Source organism: Anser cygnoides, chromosome 5 (assembly GCF_040182565.1).
Source record: "Anser cygnoides isolate HZ-2024a breed goose chromosome 5, Taihu_goose_T2T_genome, whole genome shotgun sequence".
Classification (NCBI taxonomy): domain Eukaryota; kingdom Metazoa; phylum Chordata; class Aves; order Anseriformes; family Anatidae; genus Anser; species Anser cygnoides.
The window spans coordinates 35,488,306-35,507,538 of NC_089877.1; the positions used below are offsets into that span (position 1 = coordinate 35,488,306).

Consider the following 19,233-nt stretch of genomic DNA (forward strand, 5'->3'; position numbering starts at 1 on the left):
GCAGGTTCATCCCTGCCAGCTCCTCTCCGTTTTGCCTGGCTGTCACTGCCATCCTGTCTCTGGACCTGGGCTTGTCCCCTCTCGGGTAAGTCTGCCTCCACAGAGGTCTCTATTCACTCTCTTAACTCCTTCTGGAAACTGTCAGCAGGACACCCTTGAGATCTAAAGGCAGCAAGTTTCTACTCAGCACGCTCAGAAATTGCTTTAGGGGAGGGAAAAAAGCAACACAGGAGATTCAGGGAAAAGCAGGGCATTCCTTCAGTATAACGTTTAGTTAACCATCAGACCCAAAATGCACCTAACAAGTACATTTTTATTTCCCCCTAAATAATTTCACTGTATTTTTGTAACTTCCGAGCATCCCTCGAAATGCGGAGCCCCACCTCAGCACCGGAATCCTTGGCGCTGAGGCTCCTGGTACTGACTCTATCAGTTATAATCCCTAAGGGGGGTTCAGAAGAGAAACTGGATTTTTAAATTTACAACATGCATGTTTATAACCTTGACTTAAACTTACAGAAGCCTTAAGGTCAGGCAGGCAAAAAAAGCCTACGTTCAATACTTAAATACCAAGTTCGTGTAAGGTTTTAGAGGATTCCTGTGTTCTGACTCATCCCTAGCTGAAGCACCCTGACCATAACTACCTCTTCAGACTAAAACTGCAATCTGAATGTATTTTCAGTTCTAGTGAAGTCCTTAAGACAGCATTGTCCTTCATTTGGAAGCACCTATTGTTTCTACACAATTTGTTCAGAAGCATTGTACGACTTCAGCCCTGGATCGCTCTGTACGAAGCAAGCTGTCCGTAAAGCTGATGCTTTCCTGCCATTTCAGATGTCACCACTGTAAATTTTGATCCCTCTTTATACTCAGAGCGCAACAGACAACTCCCACTGGCATCCACGTAACCCAACGCTCTCCTCACCGCGTCCTATGTGCTGCAGCGCTGTGCGCAACGCTAAGCGGAGCTTACACCTGGAGCTGAACTTTCTGCCTTTGAACTTACTCCTGGAAAAGTAGGTTGGATGGAGCTGAAATTTAGGCTATTCTCATCACATTGGACAGAACTCGTGTGGATCAAGAAACTTGAAGCTACAAGAAAGGAAGAACAGAATGTTAAGACACCGTACCTAATTGTTTCCACCCCAGTACCTAAAAATGGTAAGGTGCCTACGCTTCATTGAGAAGCAAACCCACCTAAAAATATCTCTACAGAAATATTTGTACGCGTTTAAAAAGGTACATTGGTTTTTGTTTTTCCATAAAATATTGTCTCAATTAATACCACCCACAGAGGTTTATATCCATGCATATTCCAGCACCGCAGTCAAACCACCAAATGTACCCCAACTTACTGCAATTCCTGCCTCGCTCCCCTCTTTGCAATGCAAGCGCACAGCATTTACGAGTGAATACAAGGCAGGTGAGAAAGTTCCTCTTAAAATTTCACAGCTCATCTGCTTTAATGAGCTAGGTCAGTCAAAAACATTAGCCCAACCAACGGGTGCTGCAACACCTCCTGATTTCTCAACGGAGAACAAGCTTCATAATTCCTGCGTTGGTGTCAGGATGCCCACCTGTACAGACAAGGATTTTCTGCCGTCAGGTGTGTGAGGTTTTTTCTTTTTTGTTTTAAAGAGCAAATTGGCTCTCCAGGAAGGTAATTAGACACTGAAATACGCGCTCTGCTAAGGCAGCAGGTAGACAGGTAGGTGATGGTTATGGACTCGAGGGCTCAACCTGCACGTGGAGCACACTGGAAATCTGGATTCGTACAAGAAACAGAGGAGATTTTAGGTTTGAACCTAATGTTACTAATGTCTTCATCAGACCAGCCCCAACCTCCACCAGCCGCTAAGCGATTAAAGTTAATTGCTCGGTCATTACACTTTTCATTACTAAGCAATTAGCCCTTCAAGGTTTTAAGTGCCCAGCGTTGGCTCTTTGCCGGGTTATTAGGGGTCTGGGGTAGGCTGGGGAAACTGGAGCATCGCGCTCGGACCAAGCACCGCGATGCCACGGCAGCTCCCGGCTGAGGCAGAGGGACCTCCACCCCCTGCACAAACCTAACGGGCATCATTAGAGCCCAGGGAAGCAGGGGGATGTGATGCCACAGGTCCTGAGCAGGGCTGGCAGAGCTTTCCTAACCACCAGCAGCCTGCACTTCCAGGGAAGCCCATTTAAGTCCCATTAGGAGCTGGCCCTACTCCTCCATCCTTTACCCGCGTCGTTAGAGGTATGTATTTAAGTGCACGTGCGTGCTCGCACCCAGGTTTGATCAGTCATGGCAACAAATATCCCCCTTAAATGGACCGGACAGCATTTGCAGACCCGTGCTGGGAGAGATTTGTTTTATATCCCCTCATTAACTTGCATTTATCTACCTACACAGGCATGACACTATTTGGCCATTTAAAGAGGGAGTGATTAAACGAGCTCGGCTTTCGGTGCAAGAGGTACGAGGAGGCGTTCTCAACACGGCAAGCCATGTAACCACACCGAAGCACTTTTCAGGTTGTGTTGGATCTTGCACAGCTGGAAGGAAAGTCAGACTTTTAAAAAGAACCAGGAAGAATTAAGAACAATGAATAAATTAAATGCTCCGTCCGGAGAGTTCTGGATTGAATTATCTGGAGCTCCGGTCAATGAAGGTTCCCCCTGTCCCACAGGGACTCTGTGAGGTTGTGCTACGTGACCTGACCCAGAAAGCGTGCCCTAAGAGCTACACGTGCACAGGCCCTGCTAACGGCAGTTGTCTGCAAGGAGAAGTATTTGGGAGTCATCTGTTTAATCTGTCTGGTTGCTGCCACTTAATCTGGTTAGCGCTCCGCGGGAGGAGCGGAGCGCTGGGTATTGCTCCTCAATTACTCTCCGGCTGCTCCCTGGGACATCCCCAGGAGCCAACAAGGGATACGCGGCCTGAAGAAAACTGCTGTCGGGTAGCCTCAAACATGGCCTTTTCCCCCAAACTTAACAATTCAGCACCAAAACACAAGACATAGCAGACTCCCTGAGGGCAGGCCTGAGACCATTCAATATTTTATTAGCAACTCAGAGGCTCACCTGCAGGCAACGCTTGGAGAGGGAGCAAGCAAGTCTTAGACAAGCAACGGGTCCACAGTATTATCTTGATGGGCCAGAAAAACATTTAAAAATATTTTTGAATGCCCATCAATAGGGACAAATCCACAACTTACAGCCCAGACAGGCAGGAGCGAAATCATGATGAAAGCGGCCAGCAAGGTGGCACTTAGCAGCTGAGGTTTATTGAGGAGCACAAGCTGAGTGAGTCAACAACATCGTGCTGTTGTGAAAGAAAAGCAAACATCGTCCTGGGGTACGTGCCCAGGAATGCGGGATGGGAGCAGGCTCCGGCTCACGGCTCTGCGCCGCGTCCAACATGGGATAAGCGAGGCAGCACCGAGGGACGCAAAGCGACTGGCAAGGGGAGGGTGTAAGGGCTGAAGTCATGCAATTAAAAGGGTGGAGAAAAAAAAAGCCTGTAACACACAGAACGGCAGCATGGCATTCTCCAGGGGATACGGAAAGGACTTACACTGTGCCAAGGGAGATTTAAGAAGATTTTTCCTACATCTTTCCTTCCTGCTGGGCTAGAAAAAGCATCAGACTGCCTGAAGAAGTTCAGGTTGAAGAGAAGGTTAAAAGAATATCCGTCAGCAACCTTTCGGTACAACTCATCCCCTGCCGCGCAGCAGAGCTACAACCACCCCAAGGTCCTTTTCTGCACCTGATGCTGCCACGGGTACACAGCAGCAGGGGCCATGCAGTCAGGACAGGTGCCCAAAAGCTTGACTGTGATTTTCACTGTCACGTTCTAAGAGCACACGCGTTCGGCAATGCAAACCAACCTCAGATGAGTGGCGAAGGAACGTAACTGAGAGGTCCTCTTTGGAAGCACAGAGCTTTTAAGCAGTTCAGCCTAGTTGTATGGGAACATCCCAGGTGCCTCCGACTGGATTTTCAGGAAGGCCCCCTGAAGTCAGGCTCTGGCTTCAAAACATCTAAGTGTGTTAGGTAGGGACAAAAACCCCACAAGCGCTACACAAGCTGCTCTTCTCAAATGAGCACCCCGATACTTCAAAGTCGCCCTGAATTTTCTCCACTTCTGATTTCAAGGATGATACGGCGAAGGGAAGAACAAAACTTCCGAGGAACTCTGAGCAAGGGGAGAAGCTAAAATAACGAGTATTACCCCTGGATCATCAGCTGTGGGATTTGAGAATATCGACTGAGCTACGAGAATGAACGCACACCGAGATGCTCAGCACACGGGGCAGAGGGATGGGGAAAAGCCAAATGCCCTTCTACACCCAAGCCACCCGCACAAGAGGGTGGAAGAGACGAGCAGCTCGGAGCTACAGGCTCCACTACTGGCAGACAAAATCCGACGCTGGACCATCGCAGACCTGACCCGCGAGGGATGCCTGCAGCTGCAGGAGCTGCCAGCTGACGCCGAGCCAAAGCGGGAGACGCTCACCGCTGCCGGTCAACCGGCAGGAAGTTTCCAGGAGCTGCTGGAAGAGGGCAGAGAGCTGCAGCGAGCGTTGCTTACCCCAGCTGCGTGCAGACGTGGACAGGAAAACAGCTGATAAGGGGAAAAAAATAAAAAAGCACGTGCTGCAAAGCCCCCCCCCCCCCCCCCCCCCCCCGTGCACCACCGCATCGTCCCAGCACCCGAGCCGACTGCCCTGGAGCCAGTTTTGCCGCTGGCAGCCCAAATATCCAGAGATTTGATCCAAAGAGGATCTGATGCTGGACGACAGCTGCAAAGAGCTTTGAGCTGAGGAGTTTCAGCCCCTGACTGCAGTTGCGATACACAAGGATCCAATATACCCACGCAGGATATCCCCAGATACCAGGATTTCAGCTATTTGTCACAGTAAAATATTTTAAACCTGAGCAAACCAGCAGCATTCTTTAAAGTAAAACGACAGATAATATCCCGTTTTAGAGCTCCGAAGTGAGAACCTTGCTCCTCATTTCAATAACCAAGATAAACATTTTATTTAATGGCTGTATTAGCAGGCAGAAATACACCTCTCTTTGGAAAGCAAGGCAGGCTCACAATTCTGCCTGCTACAGAATTTAAGCTCCCAATTAAAGGAAAATTCCTCCTAATGGGGAGGAAAAAAAAAACCCACGCTCATTTCTTCTGAGCTGAAACCAAGTGCAAATCCTCTCTTTGAATCTCCAGACCACTCCGGTGCTTCCTACCCTGGGGGAGTGCTAGCAAGGCACGGGGATGTTTTTTAGAGCCCCGTGGATGTAAAAGATGCCCAAGGAACCCACACAGCTCTCTGCTCAGGCTAACCTTACAGGTTTCCTTTCGCCTTGGGTAAAAAGGATGAGCCCCGAGGCCACCACAGCACCTTCAGCCTGCTGGAGTGATCAGAAACCAATAGCCAAATATTCGCCCCTTTTTTCCTTGCTCCTCGGGCAAGGAATATCCAAACCAGCCCAAAAATGCTTCTTGTGTAGCACTGAGACGCCTCGACGCTGTTTGAGCACGCTCAGGACACTGAGCTTTGATTTGCCTCAACACTTTCAACTTTTTAAAAATTTTTTTTTTCATAGAGACTCCTTTGGGCAGGAGGGAGAGAAAGCATTCACAGCTCGCTCTGTTCAAGCGAGGGGATGGACAGGGTTTTATACAGCTGCATGAGTTTTCCAGCCAGCTAGAGGGGAAGGAAAATGAGACTGCACTCTGTAAAGCCATAATCTACAGGAAAGACCTTGGGGGCAGCACCTTAAGCCACTTTCCTTTTTATTTTAGTAGTCCAACCACCGCTCTGTACAGGGTTATTACAGCTAACCAGGTTTTAATCATGTTTGAGTACTGGAAAGTGGAAATGCTGCTGGTGCGCTCGCTTTCCTGCCCCTCCGTGGTCCATTTCTCACCGTTGCCTCCAATGGTTTCCTTGGAAACATATGCAAGCCTAAATTGGATTGACATTCACTTAGTGGGCAGATGGAGTTTCGAACAGCCCAGTGCCTGAAATTCAAGGCCGGGTCTCGGGGTAAGTCATGTTATCGGTGCAGAAAACACCTTCCCCAAGTCCCCCAAACCCCAAAACTCGGCGGCAAAGTCAAGAACCAGCTAATTATTCCGTAATGAGCTTCGAGGTGGAATCTCAGGCAAAGCCAGCGAGATTCCCCATTGTCCTTGCATGAAAGCACCGGGCTGAGAACTCCGCAACATTTTTGTTTGTAGGGAAGGATTTAATTTTTGTTAAGCACCGAGAAAACAGAAGAGTTGTTAAGCTCATTAGCGGTTTCAGGCAGGACGAGCGATGCGTATCGCACATAGGCTGCGCACAGACAAGAGCCCTTCGCAGGTAGCAAGGCACTCCACACTGTATTTATGCTGCTCGCACCAAAAACTCCGGTGCCAGGCTGAAATTATCCCTAATGACTGCCAGGGAGCATATCTAATACGCAGATGCTGACCCACAGTTCCTTAGCGAAGCTGCATCCTCCTTATTCCCCAGCATCAAGAGGAGCAGGGCGTTTTAAATCACACCTTGATAGCCCTGGGGGCCTCAGAACAGCGATTTCAGAGAAGCTGGTAATGTATTCTGAAGAGGAAATCATCCTCTGGCTCTTCTTCCACTATATGAAAAGAATGGATATTGGAACAAATGGAAGTGATTTGTATTATTGTTATTATTTTAAGGCTGGCTAAACAGTGCTTTCCCAATCGTGCTGGCTGTCCTCTCCAGAGTCCAAAAGGGTTCACCTCTTTGCAACCAGAAAGCCAGAAAGATGGTAGAAATCCCAAATAATTATATTCCTAAATATCTTTCATTAATTCTAGCATCTAAGAATGGGAGAGATGACGATAGGGCTCTCAGGAGGGAGAAGGGGGGCAGATATCATCGTTGCATATTCTGCCTCCACCAGTACGTGCTGGGATAACAAATGTGCCATCATTAAATAATTAAGGATGCGTGGGAGAATTGGGGTTACTAAGTGAGGGTTTAGGGCACAAATCCCCCCAAAAGCCAGGTTTGCTTCCACTGCTCCAGCAATTTGCTCAAGTCTAAAGAAATCCCAGTTCGGGATTTGCCTGTCCAAGACGTCAGGATTCTTGTACCTGTCCTGCCACCTGGCGTTTAGCCAGTTATTTTAAGAAAAAGAAACCTTTTCTTCTCGGTCTGCACATGATAGCAGAGGAAAAGGATTTGGCAGCTACAATCTTCCCCGCTCTGGAGAGATCTGCTCCGTCTCCTTACTCCGAGCCACCTCCAGCCCTGTTTTCCTGCACTGCCTCTGAGCTAGACAAACAAAGAAACAAAACCAAACGTGCTTCTTGTGCGTTTCTTTTTAAATAAACAACAACAACAAAAAAAAACTTGTGCTGCCCACTAGTTTCCTTCACAAGCCTGCGCTTCCAAACCTCCCCTGCTTCTCGATGCGATCCTGGCTGGTTACTTCCCCCTGCCCGAACCCCCCCGGTGCCTCTCCAGCCTCCCTCCGCAGAGGGAGATGTCAGTGCCCCCCTCCTCTCCGCCCCCCACGGACCCTTCTCCTTTTCACGCTCTTCCCAAGAACGCGCTCCATCCGCCCGTGCCTCCGGCGTGCTCACATCAACGCCGTGTCTCCCGCGAGGCGCCGAGCCCCCCTCCATTTTAGGGTCCGCTCCCAACGCTCCTTTACTTGGCACAACTTCCCCGGCGGAGGGCTCGGTGCGAGCGGGCGCTTGCCGGCTCGGGCGGCATCGGCGATGCTGCGGCTGCTCGGCCGCGCTCCCCGCCGCGGTGCTGCCCTGCAAAAAAAAAAGTCAGCTCCGGCCTCGCCTCCCGCCGCCGCTTTCGGCCCCTTCCAGGTACCCGGCGGGCGCCGGGAGACACAAAGACGGCACGGCACGACGGCGGGCGAGAGCGTGCTATTTTCAGCGCTCTGCGCAGGCCACAGCCGGGAACAATAGAAGGCCGTGCGCGGTGCGCGGCTCCAGCGCTACCCCTGGCTCTCGGGGCTGCTCCGGCGCTGCGCTTTTATTTCCAGGACGAGAATTCGGGCGCCGAAAAGCAGCCGCCGGCCAAGCGGTTTGGGTCGAGGCAACCGAAGGGAAGGACCTCGTTTTCGGTTCTGAGAGCATCGTGAATAATTTGAGGCGTTGATACGCAGGCAGACGCTCAGAGCCGAGATCTTTTATACGAATCAAGCCTGCCGAGCCAGGCAGGCTGCACACTTTCAAAGCCGAGCGTAAGAAAGCCCTTCAAAAAAAAAAAAAAAAAAACTGCTCGAAGAACAATGGGTGCCAGAAAGCATTCCTGCGATGCGGCTTACAAAGCCGGGGGGAAAATCATAATTTCCTTGTTTAGTCACACCTTTGTTCCAGAAAATTGGGACACGAGAAACACGGCAACCTGCAGCTCTGAACCGAAACATCTCGCCGCGGAACGCGAGGCGCTTGGCATCAATCCCACGCTCTTCCATGCCGAAAGCAGCCCAGCGCCGCCGCGCCGCAGCCCACCTGCTCGCGGCGTGCATCCGTCCGCCGCACGCGGGACGGCATCAGCTGCACGACGGAGCTGCGGTAGGGGATGGAGGGGGACCCGCGGTGTCTTTTGTAGGGGATGGAGGGGGATCCAACGCCTGCGCATCCCAAACACCCCCGCAGCGCCCCACCAAGGAGCTCGTCACAGTGCCGTGCAGAGAACGAAGGGATGAGCGGCCGGACGCGACCCTCAGCAATAATTAAAGAAACCGTCTTTGACGAAGATGACGCTAGAAGTCAGAACGTTTAAAAGGTGATAAAAGCACTCCCCGCGTGAAAAGCTTTTAAAAGCAAAACCACGAACGCGCTGCGCCCTCGGTGAGCTCGCGCGAGCCGATGCACATCCCTCTCCCGTCCCAATAGGTGTTTATTTGCTGTACTCCACGGCTAACGGCGCACTCAGAGGCAGCCCGAAGGCTCGCTCGGTGCCACCAGCCTCGCAGCGCCTGGCACGAGGCATTTTCCCCCGTTTTTAACCAGCCGAGGAAGGGCACCGCAGTCCCCACCGCCGCCTAACGCCTGCCTCGTGGCGAGCCTGCTCATCGCTTGAGCGCGCCCAGGCAAAACTCAGAAGCATCCCACCTCTTAGTTTTAATTTGTAATAAACCACACACCCCCTGCAGAAATACTCGTGAAATTCCGTGTCTATCGATGATTAGATGAACATGGGAAAGGGAACTGCTCTGCCAGACAAGGTATCCTCATTTCGGCTACTCCCACTTAGCCAGAGCCTGGCTGTGGATGCCCTCAGCCGAGCGACTCCTACCACAAATTAACCTGAAATGTTCTCTAGGACTTGTATTAACGCGACATCGATAGCTCAGAGATTTCAAAATAAATACATTTAAAAAAAAAAAGAGGTTCAGGCTGCTTGCTTCTCTCAGCTGAGCACACCTTGCACGTCCTGCCAGCTTCTCCGTGCTCTCATATTCTCCTGTTTTGTACAGGGTTTTGCCTCCATTGCAAGAGAAGAAATACCATTTAACAGATTAATTAGATTCCAATTCCACAAATATCGACAGGGTGAGAGAACAGGTGCAATGGGGTTCGTCTTAAGCCAGATTTACATCTATTCCTCTTAATGATACCCTACAGTTCAACTTTAATGATAACACCACTCCCTCGCTTCATTTTGCATCAAGACAAGATTTCCTTCAACCCATTCTTCCAACGGAAGAATTTTTATTTTCTACTGTCACGTGAAATATTGCTGAGTTCTTACTTTACTTTTAATAATAAAGCTGCATGCCAGGACATCAGGTTCGGACAGTAAGTGGGTAAAGGCCTGTTGCACTGTACCAAACAATCACGTTTCTTTTTGTCTTCAGAAAGAAGCCCTGTGCTAGATTTAAGTGTGTTTTCCCTATTTCAAGAACATCAGTTGCTGATATAGGGGTTGCGAGTGCAAAAACTTGAGAGGGTTAAATCAGAATGGTCTGGTTACAGATAATTCCTTCACTTAAGACAGCGCCTGGCCACGAAGGTTATTTATTTATTATATTTTTGTCCTTAAAGGCATGCCCTTGGTGCAAATGAGAACGGAGACTGCTGCGCAGGATGGCTACGAACATTTCCAAAGAAATGCCCTCTGCCCCGAAGGCTCCCAGGATTAATCAGAAAGCGAGGGGCACAGCTCCTTGTGAGCACCACCTAGAGCTTCTCCCTTTTTTTCCTTTTCTCCCCTTAAAAGCGCTTTGCATCCAGAAGTTACCCACGCTCCATAGCTGTCACACTTAGAGGAAATACACCGAAGACTGACACAAATCTGCAGTGGCTAAAACCAACCGATTTCCTCACGGCTCGCCAATAAGCTGCCTTCAGACGGACGCAAATACATTGGGAAGCAAAACAAAACATAACAAAAAAACACAAACCAACATGCCAGACCATCAGAAAAGCCTCTGGATGGGGAGGAAAGCCCCTGGAAAGCATCACCCATCCCTTCCCATCGCGCACACAGCCGTCCTGGCTGGTGCCAGCCCGTGGCACAAAACGCACAGCTTGTGCTTGAAGCTCTTTTTAATTTTACGGCTTCTTTGGGGTGTTTATTTTCCAGTTTTTGTCTTTCCCAGTTATCCAAACTGCTGTTTCATGTATTATTAACGATATGATGGTTGTAACTTAATTAGCTCGGCTGCTCGGGCAGAAAGCAGGGGTTTTGTTGCTTCCGCGGGGTGCGATGCCATGGTTAACCGAGTGTCAGGTGGGGCACAAAAATCCACCCACCGCTGCTGCTGGGACCCAAAATTTGGGCATACCTTCGTGTTTTCGCAGCACCAGATACAACCCTTCATTTCCCAGGGGTCTGAGCTTAATGCCAAACTGTGAGCGGGCATTTACCTACCATTCCTAATTATTTTTCAGCCGTTTGCTCTGGATGGACAGATTTACTTTTCAAGGCTTAGTTACGGTGCTGTGACAGTATGAGATCTGCGTTTGCTGAAGGGTTTATTTCCCCAAAATAATGGCCAAGCACTAGCTCAACAGGATATCCGCAGGCTGTTCCAGCACGTGTCCCCCAGTCCATAGAGCGCCTCGATCACACAATACCAATTAACATCACCAAAGCAAACAATATTCATTTAAATCTTCTGCCCAGAGAGGGGAAAACAAAACAAAACAAAACAAACAAACAAAAAAACCTCAAACAAACAAAACAAGAAATAATAAGGCTGTCAGACTGGAGACAAAAAGGTGATGCAGATGACGGTAAGAAAGACAGTGCGCCAGCCCCGAACTAATCGATCTGGTTAAAAAGAACTCAGCAGCTCCCAAAACAACAACATTTCGGCTACAGAAGTGAGGTTGCAACTGGTTTTGCCCCCCAAGTGCCACGCTTCTCAGCAGCATTACATCGCTCTGCGCAACTGTCACCATCAGCCCGCACCAAACAGAGCATCCAGGAAGGATTTTCCCCTCCCACAAAGTTGTTTTCATCCGCAGGTTTGGGGTTTTCCAACTGATTTTACACCTCTAAGCAAAGCTACGTCTCACTGCGGTAGCATTTCTGCTCAAGAGGAGCAGCTAGAAACCTACGCTGCTGCTACGTTGAGAAAGCTGCGCTGAATTCATTAGGCAAACAAGTAGAAATCAGTGCTTAAATCATAAAAAAGTCCAGTTAAACCAGAGCAGCGCACGCGTTTTGACCACAAGGAAATATTTAAGACAGTCGCAGCTGAAGCCGGGGAACGACTCAGGTAGCCAGGACATGCCAAACGTGAAGGATGGCTCGGGATGAATATGTTAGCAGGACGTTCCTGTTAAAGCGCTCGGCGGCGTGCTGATATTTAAATCCCATTAAGATTTCAGGAGCACCGGTCCATCATGCGGCCGGCGTCGCCGCCATACGGGTGGGGAAACTTCGCCCGAAAAACCGAGACCCCAGAAGCGGGACCTGCGAGCCCAGCGCCCGCGACCGCACCGAGCGCTTCCTAATTGCGGCCAGCGGATCAATTAAGCAAGGGCCTGGCCTCTCGCTCCCGACAATTAGGGCTTGAGCCGAGGGGCGGCCGCGTCCCTTGGAACACCGCCGAACCAGAACCGCCTTCAGCCGAGCGCTGGGGGGAAGAGAAAGAGAACGGGAGGGAAGGAAGGGAAGGGAAGGCAACGAGAGCAGACCCCGAAGGTCGGGTTTTGACGGGTTTTTTCCCCCCACCCCTTTGAGTTCTCGAGGATGCTCTGGTGGAAGACACGGGGTCCCCGTGCCTTCCCGGCATCCCCGTGTCGAGCTGTCGCCGCCGGCCTGCCGCGGTCCTGCCGGTCACATGCGCTGGCTCCTGCGTCTCGTGGAAGCAGCTGGAAAAGAGGGAGCCAGCGAAGAAGCCGCCTCCATTAGGAGCCACCGCTACACAAAAGGAGAAGAGGAAACCGACCCGCGGCCACCGGGGCCACTGAGGGGAGAGGAGGGCCGGGAGGGGAAGGGATAAAAAAAAAAAAAAAGAAAAAAAGAAAAAAAAGGGGGGGAGATGGGAGCCCAGAAGTCCCGCACCGTGCCCCGGGCAGGCTCGGAGCCACCTGCGCCCCACGCGTGGGGCCAGCGGGGAGAAAGTGCCCCGAGTCGGCGGGTTTGGGGGCACCGGGAGCGGGACCGGGGCCAAGCACCATCACCCGGGGCCAACTCGTGTGCCCGGGCTGCTGCCCCGAATGGGGCCGGAGCAGCCCCACGGGGGCCGGTTTTCCTGGGGGATCGCCCCCCGGCTTTGTGCAGACCGGGACCGGGAACCGGGACCGGGACCGGGACCGGGACCTGGGGGGAAGGTAACCGGGACCGGGGCGGGGGGGGGGGGGGGGGGGGGGGTTAGGGCCCGGCCCCTCTCCCCCCACACCCCGGCCCCCCCCGCTGAAGGAAAGTTCCCGGTATGCCCGGGCGGCCCCGGCACCTGCTACCGGGAGGGGACACGAAGGGGGCGGGGGGGGGGGGGGGGGGGGTGCGCGTTCCCGCGGGGACTCACCGGGGCGCGCTCCCGCGGGGCTGGATCCGGCGGCGGCGGGAGCCCGAGGCCGGGGCTCGGCGGTGCTGCGTCAGCGGCGGGACCGGCACCGGGATGGGGACGGGCACGGGGATGAGGCTTCCCCCGCCGCCGCCGCCGCCGCCCGCCCGCCCTCGCCGCAGGGCGTCGCGATCCGGCGCGGCCCGGGCGGGCGGCGCGCAGAGGCCGGGAGCGGGGCGGGGGGGGGGGGGGGGAGGAGGAGGAGGAGGAGGAGGAGGAGAAGGAGGAGGAGGAGGAAGGGCGGGGGGGGGGGGGGGGGGGGGGGAGGCGCCGCCGCCGCCGCCGCTGGCTCCCCGCAAGCCGCTCGCCCCTCCGGCCTCCTTCCTGCTTCCTCGTCCGCCGCCAATCGCCGCCCGCTCGCTCCGCCGCGCCGCCCAATGGCGGCCAGCCCTGACCGCCGGAGGTGGCCAATGGGAGCGCTTGGACCCGCCCCCCTCAGCCCCCCCCGCTCCCCCCCCCCAACACCCGCCCCCCCCTCACGCCCCCCCCCTTTACCCCCCCCCCTTCTCCCCCCCCCATCTCTCCCCCCCCCCCCCATTCCCTTCAGGCTCCCGATGCAAATCCCGCTCCCCCCCAGCCGCCCTCACCCCCCCCACACCAGTGCCGACCCCTCCCCGCCGGCTGTCAGCCCCCCTCCCGCCTTTATTTTCCGTTCCCCCCCCAAATAAAACAGCGAAACTGTGGAAAAGTTTCACGTCGGGGGGGGGTGGGGGGGGGGTGGAAGCTACCCCGAGGGGGTGCGCGGCGCTGAGGAGAGTGATGCCGGGGGGTGGCGGGGAGGTGTTGGCGATTTGGGGGCGTTTTGGGGTGGTTTGGGGCATTTCCACGCGCTTCAGCCTGGGAGACCCAAGCGTGGGCATCAGCTTGGGGGGGGGGGAAGCGCAAGGAGCGCTCCTCCATCGGTCAGCAGCCCTCTAACCCGGCATCAGGGAAACCACCAAGTGCTTCGAGACAGGAAAACGCCAGCGGGGCAATATCAGGCGCCCCAAAGCCCCTCCACAAGTATCGGGCACCCCAAAGCTCCTCCACAAGTATCCAGTTCCCCAAAGCCCCTCCACAGCCGTCGGGTGCCCCAAAACTCCTCCACAAGTATCCAGTGCCCCAAAGCCCCTCCACAAGTATCGGGTGCCCCAAAACCTCTCCACAGCCATCGGGTGCCCCAAAACCGCTCCACAGCCATCGGGTGCCCTAAAGCCCCTCCACAAGTATCAGGCACGCCAAAGCCCCTCCACAGCCATCGGGTGCCCCAAAACCCCTCCACAGCCCTCACAGGATTGCGTGCCCAGCCCAGAGCAGGACACACTCAGGTCTACACGGCCCCCACCACAGGCCTGGCACACGGCGGCAATTTCTTCTTCTTCGCGACCAGGAGGGTGGCCATCAGCCTCAGTATTTCTCAAAAAAAAAAAAAAAAAAAGTATTTAAAGACAAAAGAGATGCAGCAAGTCTTGGCAGCTCAGCGATGAGGTGTCTTCAGCTGAGCTTAAGGCACAGCCACAGTTTCCCTAACACTGAAGTCTCCTTCATTAGTTTCACGTTACTTTTTTTTTTTTTTTTTCTCAGTGTTTCTTTTAAACCTAGGAAACTCCTGAGAAGCAAGCAACTAGCACATGGGAGAAGCAACCCAAAGCGTACCAGGAAGGCAAAACGCACACAAAAAATTAAACCCCTCAAGCCCTGAGGGTCTGCTTGACAGGCAGCAAAGCTGAAGGAGACCCAGGAGGCTACGGTGCTTTCTCTGCCCTGTTTCTGGAGATGGACCTCACAAGCAAGAGCAAGATAATAGGATCTTCACGGGACCCAAGGGCTACACAAAAAAAAAAAATAAAAAAAAAATGAGGGAGAATTCAGCTATTTGGAGACACTGACTCTAAAAACGCGTGGTTTCCTTTTTACCTGAAGTTTCAAGCCGAAGTTTGATGAAGCTGGATAAACCCAGCCTTTTCCTCCTGGTGGGATTTGAGGACCCCGTGGACAACATCGGGTCGGCAGCCCCGATTTCTCGCGTAGGAAGAAGGACCGCCATTCCCCCCACACCCACCTCCCAGTCAGAACGAACCTGACGATGTATCAGCAAATACAACCGGGGCAGACAAATCTCGTTGGCCGCCGTGTTTCTGGAGCGCCCCATGAGAGGAGGAAACCCATCCAGAGGGTCGGAGCTCTGTCTGGGAGCAAGAGCTCAATCTGAGCGCCATGTCCAAATAAACCAGAAGCCTGCCTGAAACAAATACCAAATGTTTGTGATGCAGCAGAAGAAAACCAAGCTAAAATAACCCTAACAGCTACAGACAGCCCTGGTAGCCAGCAAGGGGCGGGTGTGCGTACCTTTAAGTGCATCTGCAGCTTCCCATGTCCGCAGATCCCTGTCGGAAGGTACTGCACGCTTGTATAGGACTGAACAATAAGGTTTCCTGGCTGTTTAGGCAGCATTCAAATAGGAAACCACTCATGCAAGGAAATGTTTATGAGACCACCGTCACATCAGTATCTAACGAGAAGTAAGCAAAAATATTACGTAGCAAACAGAACATAATAGGTGGAAAGACAGGTATGTGTCAGGAGACCATCCCAGGGGATACAAGTGTGTTTTACAATGCAGGCACAGCCACCATTTAGTCACTTACTAAAACCTGCAGTTAAGGATGCAGCCCCGTGCAGGACTGTACTCTTTGCTGATTATTAAATAAAGGGGTTTCTGGCAAAAAGCACATAACAGCCTGCTCCATCGGTGCAGCATTGCAGAGTCATTCCTGATCTCCACCAACTGCCTTAGAGGTTAGAAACTGTCCTTAAATGTAGGAACCACCAAGACACCCTTATTTAACCCATTTTTGCTGTAGACATATCCATTTTGGTTGGGATCTCCGCAGACTCCATTTAACTTCGCTGAGCATCATCCAGAGCAAAGGACTGCCTCTCTCCTCAGAGCAGATAGTTGCACTGCACTGCTCCTCCTCTGAAGCTGATGTGGCTGCCAAACTGCCCTGTAAAAATTACATTTTTAATAGAGTCCTTCTTCCCTTTGCTGTGAGCCCTGACCAACAGGAGGGTAACTAATGCACTGCTGAGCACCAGAGTGAGTGAAATTTTAATATAATAGAAAGCACGCTCACACCAGTCGTTAGATGTGTTTGAGCAACTTCAGAAATCGACTTCTTGTACTTTGTTAGCTAAACACAACCAATATTTGGAGCAGAAAAGTGAAATTGCACAATATTGGGAACTGTATGTTGCTATTATGACATTTGCTATATGGCTACAGTAATTTAGCAGGGAATTTGGAGGCTGGTTTTGCATGGAGACAGGGCCAGAGCCCCTTGAAGCACAGTTGCAAACGGGCTGCCAGACACCTGCTCCTGCACAGAGTGACCCACAGTGAGGCTGCAAGAAAAAAACAGGCAGCCTGTTTCAATCACACTTGGAGATAAAGCTCTAACCCAAGGGTTCAGACAACACCGCCAGAAAAGGCTTGCCCATGCCGGGGATCAAATGACTACAGCAGGGAAGAGGTTCTCTCTCCCAAAAAAGAGGAGAGGATGCCCAGGGCATTGAGCTGGGGGCATGGAGACCCTGACCTTGGCCAGCAGCTTGCTGCTGAAGCCATTTCTAAAATCTTCCCTCCTCAATGGTTCTTCCTGGGGAGTAGCAGTGTCCAGGTAAATACCTCCCTCACACACACAATGAACTGTTGCACTTCACGAAAGAAAAACACACACACACACCCCTAAAAAAAGCCACACGGCACATGAATGAACCACACATTTTAGTTGGTGGCTCCTTATTCGCCCCTAACCCATCCCCACCACTATGCCTCATCCATTTTAGATGTAGCTTAGGTTGTACTGGAATTCCTGCAAATCAGCAACAAACCTAAAGCTTCCCAGCAATCGGATGCTGTACAGAACTGATGCTGAAGTTCAACGATAAGCAGAGGGAATTCAGACATTTGACAGCTCCTTTTGGTGAAGGCAGAGGTGGGGCCACCTCCCCTCTTCCAGGTGTTCGGAGTAGGAGAACACCTTCAGCACCGACAGGTCGAGGATGGAGGACTATGTGCTCCAGAGCTGTGCAAGAGCAGGAAGCATGACACAAAGCCGTCTGCAGAGCTCCCTCCCATTTGAAAAAAAAAACAAACCTACAAAACAACTAATTTAGTCTGAAGTGGGGCCTTTCCTCATCCCATTCTCAAAGGGTTGGGGGAGGAAAAAATATAAAGCTAATTGCTGATTACAGAACAACATTGCCACAGGTCTGCTGTTCTTCAATCCATCAGCACACAGACGCAGACGAAGCCTGGGTTGTTTTACTTCCCCCTCACTCATTACCAAGGAAGAACAGACCACCAAATCCCCAACAGGAGATATTCCCACCCCAGCTTCTGGCCTGCTTTTTGGGAAAGGAACAAGATTCAGGACTCCTCTGCTACCTACTGCCTGAGGGTATCTGCTGCCGCTGCATTCCCCGGCTCACATTTTGGGCTAAGAGGCTGACTAGGAGCAGAAGAGGCTGCAAAGCCCTACAGCTCCAGCATGATCCATGTGGCAGCGGGGATTAAGGGCCAGCTTTTCTCCCATTGTACCCCTCACTCGTCCCAACAGGTATCAGGGTGGGAGAGGCATGGCCGGCTGTAGCAGAGCAATCAGGCACGAGAGCCTCGCACGAACCCACAACAGCACCTGCGAACCGCACCGCCGCTGATGGAAAGCGTCATTACACGGGCAGGGAAGCTTAAGCAACAGGCTTAAGACGAGTAAGTTCACACACTAAAAGCAGCAACTTGCAGCAGCCTGGAGGATCCTGCACTGACTGGTTCCTCAGTCGGGCCTCGGGGAACGGCACGGAGCAGGAGAATTGCCAGCTCCCACCTTTCCAGGCAGCCTCTGCATGTGGGGCTTGAGCCCATCCGTCCGCTCAGGATCCCTGAGGTCACATCTTCATGTGGCTCTCAGCATCACTGCAGTGATGGGGCTGGGTTAAAAAGTCCTCTTTACTTCAGCTGGATTCCCTGCGGTTCAGGAGAAGGGACACCAACGTACAGGAGAGTTAGATGCCGCCAAGTACAGCTCCACTTCCCGGGATGGTCTCTTTGAACCTATAAAGAGAGAAAACAACACACCCGTGAGCCTGCAGATGGATACGAAGTCACGCTTTCCATGCACCAAGATGAATTTGGTCTTTAACAAAGGTGCCCTGATATTAACAATCAGGGGGAAAAAAAAAAAAAAAAGATACAGGCTATCCTGAGAGAAGACTTTTAGCTTCATTTAATAATAATAATAAAAAAATCAACCTCTGCTCCCTCAGCAAACTATAACATGACACGCAGGTTTTCCAACCTCAGGTACTTGCTTAATCAGCTCTACCCTCCCTGAAAGGAAACAGCCCAGGCTTACTCACATGCAGCTGCCCTTTCTGTTGCAAACCTCCCTGCCCTGAAAAAAAATCATCCAGCTCCTCAGGCTGCTTTTTGTACCGAACCCATTTAACCCCCACTTCTCCCTCTCGGTACTCTTCCCAACTTGTCCAGGTGTCTCCTCAAATAGGCAACCTCAGACCAGAGTCAGCTGAGATATCTCAGCCTGCCTGATGCCTCGACATAAAAAAATTGCTTGTGCTACACTGGCTTTAGCTGCAAGAGATGGATTTTAGTGGTCCCCCTCCTTCTCCCCCCAGCCCTGACTCTGGGGCTAACCCAGTAAATACTAAAGGCCAAATTAATCCCTGGTGGGGCTCTATTGACTGACTTGGAATTATATTACACCAAAAAGTAAATTGGCTGTCAGTATTTAGGTACGCAACATACCAGCTGTGGTTACATAGGCAGTTTCCGTTGAGATTTCTGTTCAAACATCAGCTTTTGCTCATTCTTAGCTGGGTGAAATATTTCCCCTTTTCCCTTGAAAGCAGTCAGGAGGGATTCGGGCTAAATGAGAGGGGTCTGACTGCGCAGAGGTGCCCTAGATGATCTCATTACCTACAAAAACAGCGAATAAAAAGCACAGGATTTGAGTCTCAAGGAAGCATCTGCAAGATTTTAGCTTCTTTGCTGAAGGTTTCCATTTTTTTTTTTTTTAATTTATTTTTTTTTATGTTTTAAAAAAGTTGATGCTGCTTGTATCAGATGCAGTCTTCTACCAATCAGCAGTGCCAGGGAAGCCCAGCACATGTGCACTGCAAAAGAAGGGGATCGCTATGTAACGTTTCTTATTTCGCCTTTCA

At 51.9% G+C, this 19,233-nt stretch overlaps 1 protein-coding gene and 1 long non-coding RNA gene across 2 annotated transcripts in view; both read right to left on the reverse strand.

The window, feature by feature from the left end:
• BAHD1 (bromo adjacent homology domain containing 1) overlaps positions 1-13,187 on the reverse strand; it is a 37,786-nt gene extending 24,599 nt beyond the window's left edge. The window contains exon 1 of the mRNA XM_066997855.1: positions 12,973-13,187. The gene's annotated coding sequence lies outside the window, so the exon portion shown is untranslated. The remainder of the gene's footprint in view (positions 1-12,972) is intronic.
• Positions 13,188-15,075: 1,888 nt separating this feature from the next.
• Positions 15,076-18,890, reverse strand: LOC136790952 (uncharacterized). The gene is made up of 3 exons (XR_010831938.1): positions 18,412-18,890; positions 15,340-18,106; positions 15,076-15,232 (listed from the first exon to the last, which is right to left on the reverse strand). It is a non-coding gene; the product is annotated as an uncharacterized lncRNA (long non-coding RNA).
• Between the last annotated feature and the right edge of the window lie 343 nt (positions 18,891-19,233).